This window comes from Perognathus longimembris, chromosome 6 (assembly GCF_023159225.1).
Source record: "Perognathus longimembris pacificus isolate PPM17 chromosome 6, ASM2315922v1, whole genome shotgun sequence".
Lineage (NCBI taxonomy): Eukaryota > Metazoa > Chordata > Mammalia > Rodentia > Heteromyidae > Perognathus > Perognathus longimembris.
In genome coordinates this window covers 74,790,206-74,804,416 of record NC_063166.1, presented here as the reverse complement: position 1 = coordinate 74,804,416, position 14,211 = coordinate 74,790,206, and the positions used below count along the sequence as shown (strand labels likewise).

The following is a 14,211-nucleotide window of genomic DNA, read 5'->3' as shown; positions in this document are numbered from 1 at the left end:
CTGATATTGGATTTGGAACTCAGAATCTCAAGCTGTCACTCATGGTTGGCACTCTGCCACTTGAGCCATGCCCCCCATTTCCTACTTTTTTTATTAGTTCATTGGAGATCAGTCTCTCAGATTTGTCTGGTTGGGCTGGCTTCAGACTGTGACTTTTAGATCTCAAGCTCCTGATCTCAATTGAGTTCATACAATTTAGGATTGTAGACATGAACCACCATTGACCATTTTCCTTTCATTTTTTAATTTGTTTAATTCATTTATTCTCTCTCTCTCTCTCTCTCTCTCTCTCTCTCTCTCTTCTCTCTCTCTCTCTCTCTCTCTCTCTCTCTCTCTCTCCAAAGTCTCACTATGTAGCCTGGGCTGGCCTAAAATTAACGAGTCTTCTGCTTGAGCTTCTCCAATGCTTGGATTATAGGTATATACTACCATACCCAACTTTTATTTAAATAAAAAAAACCCTGTTCTTAAACAGGTTTATGGAAGTGTAATTGAGATGCAGTATTTGTATTTGAGGTATACAACTTGACAAGTATGATGTATATATTGATATGTGAAACTATTTCTATAATCAAATTATTGATCATAGTCATCATACTTTATTTGTAATTCCTCCTTTCTTCTCTCTCTACCCTACTGTGTAACAGGTACCTGCTAGTATGCTACATACCAATTCATGTACTCTAGAATTTTATATAAGTGAAATAATACAGTACATATTTTATTAATGCAATTATTCCAAGGTCCCTCTTTGTGGTGTATATCAATCTTTTAGTTTTTTTAAGTTAATTAGTACTAAGTTCAGTTCTATGGAAACACCACATTTTGTTTTATCCACTCATCTGTTGGGTTGTGTTTGGCTCCTGGTTATTAACAAGAAGCTGCTGCAAATATCGTGTGCAGACTTTGTGGGCACATGCTCTTTCAGCTCTCTGTGTCCATACCCAGAAGTGGAATGAGTGTGTCATTCAGTAGATATATATTTATTTTTCTAAAGAACGATGAACTGATTTTATTTTTTTATTTTTATTTTTTATTTTTTGGCCAGTCCTGGGCCTTGGACTCAGGGCCTGAGCACTGTCCCTGGCTTCTTCCTGCTCAAGGCTAGCACTCTGCCACCTGAGCCACAGCGCCCCTTCTGGCCGTTTTCCATATATGTGGTGCTGGGGAATCTAATGGAGAGCTTCATGTGTAGGAGGCAAGCACTCTTGCCACTAAGCCATATTCCCAGCCCTGATGAACTGATTTTAAAAAATGGTGGCACCATTTTTAATTCCCACCATTTGGCTGTGGAAGTTCCATTTGTTCTCCTATCCTTACTGATACCTCTATGGTTGAGTCAATCCTTTTTAATTTGCCTAGAGGTGCTGAGGCACCTCATTGTAGTTTTAAATTTCACCTCCCTAAGGATTAAGGATGCCGAACATGTTTACATATGCTCTGTTGCCCAGATAGCTCTGATATACTTTGATGGGAGTTCACATGTCAATTCTCTCTTTAAATTTGAGTTCATTTCCGACATTTGGAAACTCTCTGGGCAGAAAAAAGCCCCTCCAGGGACTAATAGTTCTGCCTAGCTACCTTGCAGCTCAGCAGAAGGAAAAACACAACAGTGTTAGCCCCTCTTTCTAAATCACTCAGTATCAAATAGTGCTGTCTACTTGTTTCATTACAATTAGCACTGAAGTGAATCTTGTTCTCAGGATGTCTTGTCATGCCAAGGACATTATCTCCCCTGGGTCATGAGAGAAATGAAGTAGAACCATCACAATATTTTCAGCAACTTTATTTGGGTTTTCCAATTATTTTATGATCATTATTGCTATAGTTCTGAGTTGCTTACCCTAAACCTAGTGCCTGTGATCAGGAGGATAATACAAAAGAACATAATTGAAGTTAAAAAAACAAGACTAAACTAAAAGTACATGGTGTGGAGAGCTCTTTCATGTTATTTATTTATCTCCTTTTCAATGAAAACCAAATCTTATTTCACAGAATGCTTTTCCCGTGGTTTACAATGGGGATCTAAAACATGGTAAGACAGCATAAATTAGAAGCCAGACAACATAAGATAGGAAGGAAGGAATCGAGAGGAGTTGGTAATCACAGTCAAACTGCTTTTCTACATACTTGCTACTTTGCTGTTAGGGCATAAGCAGGGCCTAGGGCACCACAACCCAGATGGAATAAAGAAACACTGTCAGATATACAGCTTACAATCTCTTCCAGATAAACATGGCCCAATTGCTGAGGAAAATTCTAACTGTTCATACAGAGGCCAAACAGGAATTGACCCCAGGGGTCTCCCTAAAGCAAACTCTGTGTGATGTAATGATCAGTGTCTCCTCCACGGTCTCCTCGAGGGCAGGCAAGTGGGTTCATAGGCTGGGCCCGTTTCATATAATAAAGTTCTGTGTAAAAGCAATCTGGAAAGGGGACAGAGAGGAGGGATGGTAGGTGACAGCTATGACAGAGGCTCCTAGCTCTCTGTTAATTTGTATCCATCCTGGGATGTCTTAAACTTAGCTAGTAAGTGAGCACATCTGGTAAGTATTCCTCCAAGGGAACCTCTCTAAATATGGTCTCTCATATTCCTATTTTGGAGACTATTGGGAAACAGAATTTGTACATTGTGAACTCTGTCAAATGTCTGCTTGGTTATGAAGTTCAGGCTTATATGCAATGGTGAAGTTGGAAGTTGGTTTACTGGTTGGTACACATACACATATGTACACACATATATGCATACACAAATGAACAGATAGAGATCTATGTTGGTATAAATCACAGTCCAAGGGCAGGAGAAGATCTGTGTGCCAGTTGAGGCAAGCAATCAGCAAATTCCTGCTCCCTCTACCTTTCTCTTGTATTCAGACCCGTGAAAGGTCAGGTGACGCTGGCAGCTCACTCACATTGGAGTGGGGAACCTAAAACTTTACAGAGTCTACAGAGTAGTCAAATGTTGACATCATCTAGCAACTCCCTCAGAGACAATGCTTAATCTGAGCACCCTGTAGCCCAGTCAAGTTGATAGTGATCGTGATTTGCCAGTAGAAAATGGCCAAAGCTGAGATGTGAGATAAAAAAAAAGTGCAGATCTCCTATGAGACATTACTCTGGCTCGGATTGAGTGCTGAGGCTTTGGTAGACTTGCCAGAGTTCTCCTCCACACCACAAGGCTAGGGTGACTTAGCCTGAGAATTTCTAAAGCAAGTGAAACAAGCACATCAGGACCAAGAGTGTCTCCATGTGATACCTGTGGTGGTCCAGCCATTAGCAGTGCCTTTACCTCCTGGAGCTTCTGGGATAAGCTGAGGAAATTCACTCAGTAACCAAAGATAGAAACATTTTTTTTTTATCACCCAGTTTAAGTCAGGGAAAAAGACCTGGGTTCTGGAATAGTGTCCATGGGCCTGCATTTCCTGCAATGATTATGAAGCCATCAGGGGACTCTGTTTATGATAAATCCCTGTCACTCCTGTGTCACTAGTAGAGATTGCCTGTCTCTCTTTCTACCGAGCGGAATTCTATAGTCTGCTGTTCTTTAAAGTAGTTAGCTTGAAAAGGAGGGCCAAACCCACATCCCTAATTTACACCCTCCTGATGACTTTATGTGCTGCTTGGAAGACCCTACTGTCTTTCATGTGTTTGTAATGCAAGTTCTTCCAAAGAAGCAGTGTTCAGAACTTACATAGAAATAGAGGTACCTCTGCCTAGAATAATTGTAGAGCTTCAGACTGATGAGCAATAAGAGACCAGCAAAGATAATCAACATGCTAGTCCTGCCAAGGTATGGTTACTTCTAGTGGGAAAGGGGCTCCATCATGCCATGGTCCATGGTTGAAAGGCATCATTTATAACTTTCTTACTCCTTACATGATAGTCTAGCCTGAAGAACTCAAACCCATTGGTTTCCAAGCTTATAAGTGGAATATCTAGCCAGGAGAATGGTCTCAGGCTTTGAAAAGCCCTTTTAAATAAAGGGAATGAACTTACAGTTTGTGTACGAGGTAGGACTGCACTAATAAAATCATCAGTTCAGTGCAGGAAATGTTTAAGTGGGTTCATCCTTTCTGGAAGATAAGCCATGGATAGCTAAAGCTTTAATTCTGCATATGCTTCCAACGAATCATTTTACTTATGGTTGTTTACCTAAGGAAATGACCAGAAATTGGGACCAAAACCGTGTAACTTCAAGTATGCTCCGCAGACAAAGGACTACAAAGATCCACCAAGAGAGACTAATTAAGTAAATGCTGGAGTGAAGTAATTAAATGTCAGATTATAGACATATACTTAATGACATTTTCACAGTATGTAATTAAATGAATAGAACAAGTTATAAAACCATATATTAAGTTTTATGAAAAAACATATATTCAAGTATAATAGCACTCTTGACACATATATATGTAATATTGTATATACATCCCTACTTATACACATATAGAATACTATCATGAGAGAATCAAAATAATGAATAATTGGTTGTGATGGTAGATGATGTATGCTATTTATCTTCTTCTTTATGCTTTTACATTTTTTTTCCAAAAATATATAGAGCACTAACTGAACACAGACGAATTCTATTCAAGAAGAGAAAAATGGTTACTTTTTCTCTACATTGAGGTGCTGGAGACTTGGCAGGAAGCCTTGTCTGGGGTGGGGTGGCTTTGATGGAGGTGCAGGCCCTCCTCTAACCCCTCAGGTTCCTCCACACCTCTGTTGTCTTCATCACATCCTGCTCAGGTGTCCTCCTGTCTTAGAGCAGCCATGGCTGATGTGGTTCTGTCATCTTTCAAGTCCTCGGGGACTCTGAGCTGACCCTGTTAACCCCACCATGGAGCTGCCCCACAGGCCTCTCTTCAAAGCCTTCACTCCACAATGGGGTTTGTACAACTCAGAACATTTGCAGAGTCTCAGAAACGGGGCCATGTGTCCAAACACGCTGCATAAATCTCAGCAGGGACCGTGTATGCGTTGAGACAAATCACAGGCATTGCCATGGGAGCTGCCTGGGATCTGGCAGGAAAAGGCCTGGGCCCTTCAAGCCCCTGGGCCCCACATCAGCTGCACCTGGCGAATGAGATCAGGAGGGAAGTCACTCCTGGTTTTGGCAATGTTTCCAGTGAACCTGTTTCCTCACTCCCTCAGGGCTGTGTGGACCTGCTTCTCTTTCTCCCTTGCTGCTCTGAACCTGTGTTCCTTTCTGTGTGGGCTTTCTGTGTAGTGGCCACATCCTAACTCAGCGAGGATGATAAAGTAATGAAAGGATTCAGAACAACTGACATATATCATGACATCACACAGAAAGGATTTACTTCTCAGGACCAGACTTTCATCCAGCTGTAATGAGGAGGTAGGAATCGAACGTGGATCGGAGTCTTTTTTATGGAGTCCTGAGTTCATCCTTGCCACCTTGGGTCGCCTCTCAAGCCTTGCATTCTGTATAAACAACTCATTTGCCAGCACTGACCTAAAGACTTAACTATATTTGCATGTCTCGAGTGTACAATAACTTTTTTAAAATGCCCTTGAAATATGTATTGGTTGACCCATCTGGTTTCCTTTTTGTTCTTTTTAAAAATTTGTATTATTATTACAAAGGTGATATACAGAGGGGTTACAGTTGCGTAAGTCAGGTTATGAGTACTTTTTTTTTTTTTGGACAATGTCACCCCTTCCCTCTCTCTCTCCCAGGTTTTCCCTCCCATCCCCACCTACAATTTATGTAGTTCATTTTCAATGTGGTGTTTAGTGAATTTCACTGCTGCATTTGTTCACCATTTGTCTCTCCATTTCTGTGACCACCCTCCCCTCCCAAAGATGGATAAATGAACAAATAAGACAAAAGGAAAAAAAAAAACAGATACCACCATCACACCACAAAAAATAACTCGTTTCCATTTTCTGGAGTCCATTTCGATAAATATTAATTTGTATGACCAGATGCACTTAGGCATTGCGCTTCTGTGTTCCTTTCCTAAGAATTCTGGTTGCCTTTGTGTCCCCTTTGTAGTCACATATTGCAAATGTGAGCTCAACATTTGCTACATAGTTTTCTTCAACTCCCAAATCTTGCCTAAGTGGCTCTTGTGAATGTCATCAGCACATCCTTTGTTAAACCCAACTTGTGCTTATCTGTTCTTATGCAGGTGCTCCTTGACAAGGGAGTTACATCCCCCGATAGAAGCATCTTGCACTGGAAACATTGCAAATCAAAGTGCATTTAATACACCTGACCTACTTACCGCCACAGCTTAGCCAAATGATATATTGTCAAGTTTCCATTGTTTCCCAGGGCTCACTGGGCGCTTCACTGCCCCACCTCCAGGGAGAATTATATCACATATTGTTAGTCTAAGCAAAGATCAAATCACAGGACATAGACACTGTGTCTTGAGACTGTAATCCTAGGTATTGAGGAGGCTGAGATCCGAGGATTGTAGTTCAAAGCCAGCATGGGTAGGAAAGCATGTGAGATATATCCATTGAACCAACAAAAAGCTGGAAGTGGAGCTGTGGGTCAATGGGTAGAGTGCTAGCGTTGAGCAAAAAAAAAAAAAAATAGCTCAGGGACAGCACGCAGGCTTTATATGTAAGCCCCAGTACTGGGAAAAATAAATAAATAAATAAAAACTCATAATTTGAAATGTAGTTTCTACTGAGTACACAATCACTTTCGTGACAGGGGAAAGGTGAAAAATTCTAAGTCAAACTATGTATAACAAGCAAGGATCTGTCTGTATTTGACTTTTCTTTCAGCGGTTGATGCTGACTAATCCTTCCATGGAAATCCCTCTGCCCACTTGAGTCCCTGAAACCACCTGCCAACAACTGTAAAGAGGGTGAAGTGTTACCTGATGGCAGGTTAACAAAGGCCCTGGGTCCAAGGGAAAAGGTCTTTTTAATTTGCCCCATGGCAAGCAAACCTGCTTCTCTGTCTCTCATGGGGAAGAGAGGATGGAGCTAGGTAGATGTTTTCATACAGTGGTCTATGTCATAGCTGAGGAATTCCATCAGATAACTACAATTTAACATCCTTAATCGTTTTATTGAGACCTAATTTACAAACTGAAAAACTCTCATTGAATTTAGTACTGTTTTTAGTGTTTTTTTGGGGGAGGTAGAGTTTAGTCACCATTGTTATTACTGTAAACTCTGTCTTCTCTACTCTTTTTCACCTGGACATAAAGCCAGATCACAAACAGCTCTAGCCAAAGTCAGACCTGGGAAATTATCTGTGCAGGCTTCTCTTCTTTGCTTTTTCTATCTGTGCCTCCTCTCAGCCCATCCTCTATTTATGCTTGTCAGGATTTTTTCATCCAGCTCATTCTGGATGCCATGTTCCTCATGGGGGAGGGGGTTCGGGGGGAAGAGGGAGGAGACCAAACAAAAATCATACAAACACACACACACATATATACTGAGGCCCAGTACTTTGAGCTGAAAATTGTTCTGTTTATTTCAAGAGTCTCCTGTCCAGAAAAAAGTTAGATGAAATTCAGACAATTCATTTGTAAAGAATGTTCTCTTTGCTTCTAGTCCAGCTGTTGCAAGGCCGTGCTGTGCTAGTGAGTTAACTATCTCCTAACAATGGGAGAAAGGCAGGGTAGGACAAGCAGAGAGGATTTCTTGGGTGTGAGCTGTGCCTTCTGTGGGTAGAGGAAGTGGCGTTGGAGTGGAGCAGACACAGACCAGGTCACACAGGAAGACGGTGTGAGCAAGCCCTTTCCTGCTCATCCTCTTCACTCAAAATGAATGGCTACCTGTGGGCCTTATGCCAGGCCCTGCTTGAGTCTCAGCAGGAGCTCAGAGCCCTGACTCATCCCAGAATGAGTGAGTCCTCTGTCTGCCCTGCTTAAAGGGTTTCAGCACAGCCCATCAAAAATGACTTATGTCTACTTCTGTTTCTTTTACTTTTTAATAAAGAATAATCAAAAGCTGTTCTTCAGAGGTGGCAAAAAAAAAAAAAAGCTACAAATGTGCTTTGGAGAGGATCAATGGGCAAGATTTTAGCAAGTTTCCAAATGTCATGCCCTTGCTAAGGGAAGACTAGAAGTGAACTGAATATTTGCTACAAGTGGATTGTGGGAATTTCAGCCTAAAATTAGAACATTCACTGGTCCCACCCCCAGAGTGCCTGATTGACAAGGTCTAGGGAGGGGCCAGAGCGCGCACAGTTTGGATTCCCATTGGCTCACCGTGGATGGAAGTGTAGGCTGACTGGGGAACTCACTTTGAGAATCGTTGCTCTAGGCTGTTGGAAGAGCATTGCTCTTTCCATGCCCACCCCTTTTCCTCCACAAAGCATGCCATGTTTATGTTTTACTCTTTTATTTTTTATTTTGCTGTTTTGTTGGAATCTTCACCCAGCCTATAAATTCCACTGGGCAGAAATTATACCTTCCCCACTCCATACTCTCTCATTTTCTGTTTTGTAAAATAATGAGTACATTTCCAGAGTGATTAATAATAGAATAGGGAAAGAAGAGAAAATGCAGACTACCAACAGCTACAATAAACAACAGCTCAAATTCTCTTTAAAATCTACACTTCTAACAAGTTCCCCAGTGCTGCCATGCCATGTGGCTAGTCCAGGAACAACACTCTGTGAGGAGAGCTTTCTAGGGGGCTTGAAGAGTATTGGGTAGTCTTGATCCTGGTAGCCAGTGAGCACAGCACCTACTAAAGTTGCCCTCAAAAATGTAAAAAGTTGGGGCTGGGGATATAGCCTAGCGGCAAGAGTGCCTGCCTCGGATACACGAGGCCCTAGGTTCGATTCCCCAGCAGAAAACGGCCAGGAGCGGCGCTGTGGCTCAAGTGGCAGAGTGCTAGCCTTGAGCGGGAAGAAGCCAGGGACAGTGCTCAGGCCCTGAGTCCAAGACCCAGGACTGGCCAAAAAAAAGTAAAAAGTTGAGGGCTGCCAGTGGCTCACACCTGTAATCTTAGCTACTCAGGAGGCTGAGATCAGAGGATTGCAGTTTGAAGCCAGCCTGGGCAGAAAAGTCCCTGTGAGACTCTTACCTCAAATTAACCACCAGAAAACCTGAAGTGGAGCTGTGGCTCAAAGTGGTAGAGCACTAGCCTCGAGAAAAAATTGCTTAGGGACAGAGCTCAGGTCCTGAGTTCAAGCCCTATGTCTGACCCTCCCCCCCCCCCCACCAAACAAAGTAAAAAGTTAACAAATGAAAATATTTCTTCACCTCAGCCCTGCAAATTCTTTTTATTTATTTATTTATTTATTTGGCCAGTCCTGGGGCTTGGACTCAGGGCCTGAGCACTGTCCCTGGCTTCTTCTTGCTCAAGGCTAGCACTCTGCCACTTGAGCCACAGCGCCCCTTCTGGCCATTTTCTGTATATGTGGTGCTGGGGAATCGAACCCAGGGCCTCATGTATATGAGGCAGGCACTCTTGCCACTAGGCCATATCCCCAGCCCCCCCCCTTTTTTTATTTTTTAATTTATACATTTTTTCCTTTATGGTCAAAGTGTGATACAGAGGGGTTACAGGTTTATATGAAAGGCAGTGAGTACATTTCTTGTTCTACTTGTTACCTCCTCCCTCATTTCCCCCTCCCCCTCCCTCGTTTCCCTCTCCCCCCAAGAGTTGTGCAGTTGGTTTACACCAAATGGTTTTCTAAGTGTTGCTTTTTGAATGGTTTGTCTTTTTGTTCTTTGTCTCTCGATTTTGGTATTCCCTCTCCCTTCCCCAGTTCCATTACCCATATAGACAATATCCAGGGTACTTGGATATAATACAGTGGTAGCGAGGGTACAGCCACAGGAAGGGACTACAAGAAAAACAAAACTAGACAAACCACTCAGTCAAACAAACAGATAAGGAAAAAGAGAAAAGAAAAGTAGTACTAGTTCAACCCTGCAAATTCTTTATATGGGAGCTCTAATACTGGCCATATGTAGGAAGCATTATCTTAGTGCAGAGTGCTTGAGCTTTCTGCTGTGGTCAGTGTTCTCTGAAGGTCACTTCCTAGTTCCATAAAAAAAAAAGAAGATTCAGGCACAAAATACCAGCAGATTTCAAAGCAGCAGTGTTCAAGGAGACACCATGTATGATTTACAGTAGGAGAAGGCAGAGCCAGGGAAACGCCAGGTAGTTGGGATATGGTCATTGTCCTGGATAGACCCCTTGCTAAGCCTGTCCACCCAGCTGGAAATCACTGAGCTGTGGCTGTCCACAGCTCACAGTGCCCTTCCCTAGGCAGCCACCCCAGTCATATAGAAGTGCTGTCTTCCTGCTGCCCCATGAGCAGCAGGCTCAGTGGGTGGCCCTGGTCAGAGAGTGACTCTGGGGCGTCTCCCCGTGGGGCCAGGGAGTAGCTCAGAGCATTGACTGGAGGGTGAGTATTGTGGATTCCAATGTTGACGGCATTCTTGTTTAGCCTCTTTTCCTTATCCAATCCTGAAAGTGAATGATGGATCGTCATCTGGGATCAGGCTTTCTGGAAGCCTCCCCCAACCTCCCCATATATATGGGAAATGTATTCCGTTTGGTCACAGAACCAGAAGGGCTAGAAGATGAGTGGAGTCACAGACATATAGGTTTGGAAAGCTTACTACCAAAAGAAGTGTGCCCTGATACTTCAGGGGAAGGTTGGACTTCTATCTGAAAGATACTACTATAAGAACCAGAAGCAAAGTACTGACACGCCAGCATGGGGAGCTAATGGTGGGATCTGACAGCATCCCTTCCAGGCTTGGGTTTGCAGTCATCCACAGCCTGGTTCTCTTTGGCTCTTCCCAGGCCCTCCCCTACACGGTCCTTCTCTTTCTCTGTCTCTATCTCTGTCTCTGTCTGTCTGTCTGTCTCTCTTTCCTCTCTCCTTTTATCCTAGGGCTTAAACTCAAGGCCTAGATACTGTCCCTATGCCTTTGTTTTTCTGTCTCACTGCAGGCTAGTAGTACTCTACCACTTGAGCCACTTCTGACTTCTTTTTTTTTTTTTTTTTTGGCCAGTCCTGGGCCTTGGACTCAGGGCCTGAGCACTGTCCCTGGCTTCTTCCCGCTCAAGGCTAGCACTCTGCCACTTGAGCCACAGCGCCGCTTCTGGCCGTTTTCTGTATATGTGGTGCTGGGGAATCGAACCTAGGGCCTCGTGTATCCGAGGCAGGCACTCTTGCCACTAGGCTATATCCCCAGCCCCCACTTCTGACTTCTTGAAGTTCCTTGGAGATGAGGTGTGCATGGACCTTCCTGGGTAGGCTGGCTTCCAACCGCAATCCTCAGATCTTAGCTTCCTGAGTTGCTAGGATTCCAGGTGTGAGACACTAGCACCCAGCTTACACCTTTGTTTTCTGGCCAGCCCTTGATTTCTGTTCTAGGTTCCCAGGTTCAGCTATTCTGACCTTTAGCACCCGCCAACCCTTCCCTGCCAGTGATCCTCACAGGCTAGTCCCATCTGGGCTCTTCTCTCTGAACATCACCTCCATTTCTCCTTGGCCATCGTCCATCACGTCATGATTTCTATCATGACTCTGGGCTCTCCTGTTCATCCCTGTCCTGCTGTTGCCTGCTCCCAATATGACAAGCATGATTATCTAAAGGCCTGTTTTTCAGAGCTTTTATAAGACAACCTGCAATTTCCTACCCTTCAATGGGAGAAAGCCTTTTGGTTTTGAAGCTAAATAGAAAACTGTGAATCATTATGAGGGGAGTACTTAATCCTCTCTGCTTCTGCTAGTCTCTGACATTGTTCAGAAGATAAGTAAATAACCCTGGAGGCAACACCAAAATAAAATTTAAACTAAATGTGAACCGTGCATATTTTGCACTTAACCAGCTTTCTTCTCTGTGTGTTTGTTTCTTATTGCTAATGTGGAATCACAAACTTAGCATAGCTTACAACAAAACGGATTTAGTTCTTTACCATTACAAGAGAAGTCAGAACGAAGGCTAACATCAAAGTGTTGGCAGGCTGTGTGCTTTCCTTTCAGAAGGTCCTGGGAGAAACCATTTCCTGGCCTTGGCTGACTATGTGGAGGCTGCCTGCTTCCTTGGTTCCTGGCCCCTTTCTCCAACTTCAAGCCAGCAATCCCCCTTCTCACATCTCCCTCCTCAACATTCACTCTCCTATCTTCTCTCACACACACAGATATACACACATACAGAGACACACAGACAGACAGACACACAGACAGACACACACACACACACACACACACAGCCTTGTGATTACATGAAACCAGGGTGAATAATCTAAAACCACCTCCTTTTGTAAGATCCTTACCCTTACTCTCATCTTCAAAGTGTCTTTTGCCTGATTCTAGGGATGAAGACGTGGGCATTCTGAGTGTGGGGGGTGAGGAGGTATAATTCTTTCATGTTTTCTGTTTTCTCCTAATTTTATGGCTGATTTCAAGAGCTTCATTAATACTGCTCTATATCTCTGTGTAGTAAGCCTTTCACTGACCTTCTCATTTATGCCTCTCAGCAACTCCAGTGCAGACCAGTTATGTTCAGAGGAGGCCACCTTTGAATTGGAAACAACCTCAAATGAGAAATTTTATATCAGAGAGGTTTAATTTTTTGTGTATTATTTTTGCCTAGATTTTCAAGTTTCTTTATCCTTAAGAGTCACTATCTTTATGAGCCTTAATTATTTGAATTTTCAAAAATCTTAGCAAATGGATGGCTGGCTCCCTTCCCTTCTGTCTTTTCCCCTCCCTTTCTCTCATCCCCTCCCCTTTCTTCCCTCCTCTCTTGTCCTCCTCCCCTTTCCTCCCCACTTCCTTGTCTTCTTGCTTTCCCTCCCCTCTCCTCTCTTCCCCTCCCCTGCTCTTCCCATTCCCTTCCCTCCCTTATCTTTTTCCTTCTCCTCCTCCCCTTCTCCTCCTCCTCCCCTTCCTTCCTTTTTAATCTCTCAGAGTTCTGAGCTGCTCAGGTCATGTTCAGTTTTGCTTAATTCTCTTTACCCCTTACCTAATATTCATATCTGCACCCCCATTTTCCTTTTTATTCTCCTATTTTTTTTGTAGTTGCTTCTCCTCAGCCAAAGAACTGGTAGGAGAAACGTGGTACCTGCTGTCACGCCTCCTATTCACACTATCTCACATGTGGGAAAGGCAAAGGGAATGGGCTGGAGCCATCGTTGGCCCATGTTCAAGTGACACACATGGATTTTTAAAAAATGGGAGCCATTGGAACTGGTAACTCCACATGCATATCCCAGCTCTGTACCCTCCATCCATCCATCCTTCCACCCACCCATCCATCCATCCATCCATCCATCCATCCATCCATCCATCCTATGTCTCTTCTCCTAATCAAGATGCATCCACGGTGTTTACCACCATCTCCTCTACTTGTCCTTTCACTGTCATGAAAAGGGGAGCTGCCTGCAGTGTCTGGCACTTTCTCATACTTGGGTCTGAGTTGTTCAATCTCTTACTAAGTTTACCAAAGCACGGGTTGAATGGTGGACCCTGTACCTTTTCCTGGTCATGTTGGGTAGTTTCTGACTAGGGCATGGCTCTGATTGCCTCTTGTCCTCTCATGGCTTTTAAAGATACCATTGACTTTATAATTGTGATGTGTAAAGATGATGCACATTTGAGGCAGACAACAAAGAAGTAAAAAGAAGGAAAATGACCGCTTGGAGCTCCCATCTGGTCTGGAGCCAGCTTGCTGTGTAGCAGCCCTCAGATGGGGGCCTTGGTCAGTCCATGTTTATTTACTGTTCATTGCTTTGCCATTCATTGCTCCTGAGTGGTTCAGGTGCCACTTCCCTTGCTGCTGAAAAGCCCAACAGGTGTCTTTACTTGCTCCTGTGTCCCTGTCCTGACACGCCACAGATTGGAGATGGGCTGGGGGAGGATGTAGGCTAAAATAACCAGCCATGTGGTGAGACCATTTATGTTGTTGAGCATCCTGTAAGACTGAGGATGTGGCACTGCAATTCCTCAATCCAAACCACTCTATTTCACTCGAATAGAACACAATTTAAATCACAGCAGGCAGAGAGGGGATAAAGTCTTGGGAAAGCATGTTTGACTCAAGTTGGAAGGCCCAGATGAAGGACTTATTTCCTCTACTATTTATTTAACTTCTTTGACATTTGAATTCTTCTGAGAGGAGCAGCAGCAATGCACACCCTAAATAAGCTAGGAAGAATTACATGAAAACACTTGAGAGTCTGGCACATGCTAGGTGCTTAGTAAATGTTTACTCAAATGATATCTGCACCCTTCGTCTT

At 43.5% G+C, this 14,211-nt stretch overlaps 1 protein-coding gene across 1 annotated transcript in view; it reads left to right on the top strand.

Annotated features, from left to right (window-relative positions):
• Nucleotides 1-14,211, top strand: part of Ptprt (protein tyrosine phosphatase receptor type T) — a 688,872-nt gene that overhangs the window by 83,058 nt on the left and 591,603 nt on the right. The window lies entirely within an intron of this gene.